The following is a 550-nucleotide window of genomic DNA, read 5'->3' as shown; positions in this document are numbered from 1 at the left end:
GGTGTCATCACTGGAAGGGTGGGTAGCTGGAGTCTCTGTGGTGGTGGTCTGAGGATCTGCCTGCTGCAGAGGAGGTGCTGACTGGATAGGGATCTCTGGGTCTACAGCCTGAATCTGAGGCGGAGCCTCCTGATGTGATGCAGCCTGCTCTGTGCCTGCCTGCGCAGCCTCGCTCTGTGGATGGGTCGCTGCCTCGTGATCATCCGCCTCCTCCTCAATTGGTATGTCAGGCTCTGAGGGAATGTCGCCAGATTGTATCATCAGCTTCAGGTGCTCATAGCGTCGTTTGTTGCGACGCTCCATCTGGTCAAGCCGTCAAAACAGGTGGTGCACTAGGTGATAGATGGGCTCTGAGGCAGGTGGAGGTGCAGTGGTGGTAGCAGGGGTAGCTGTAGAGGAAGAGGGGCCGGCAGATGGTGTGGTTGTCTCAGTAGTAGCAGTGAGGAGTGGAGGTCTGTAGCCCAAAGCCAGAAAGTTCCTGCTGTGAGGGATAATCTTCTTGGATTCTACAGCAGGTGGCTTCTCATCAGCATCCTCCCAAGGCACGTCA

The sequence above is a fragment of the Arachis ipaensis genome, chromosome B04 (assembly GCF_000816755.2).
Source record: "Arachis ipaensis cultivar K30076 chromosome B04, Araip1.1, whole genome shotgun sequence".
Classification (NCBI taxonomy): Eukaryota; Viridiplantae; Streptophyta; class Magnoliopsida; order Fabales; family Fabaceae; genus Arachis; species Arachis ipaensis.
This window is presented reverse-complemented; position numbering follows the sequence as displayed.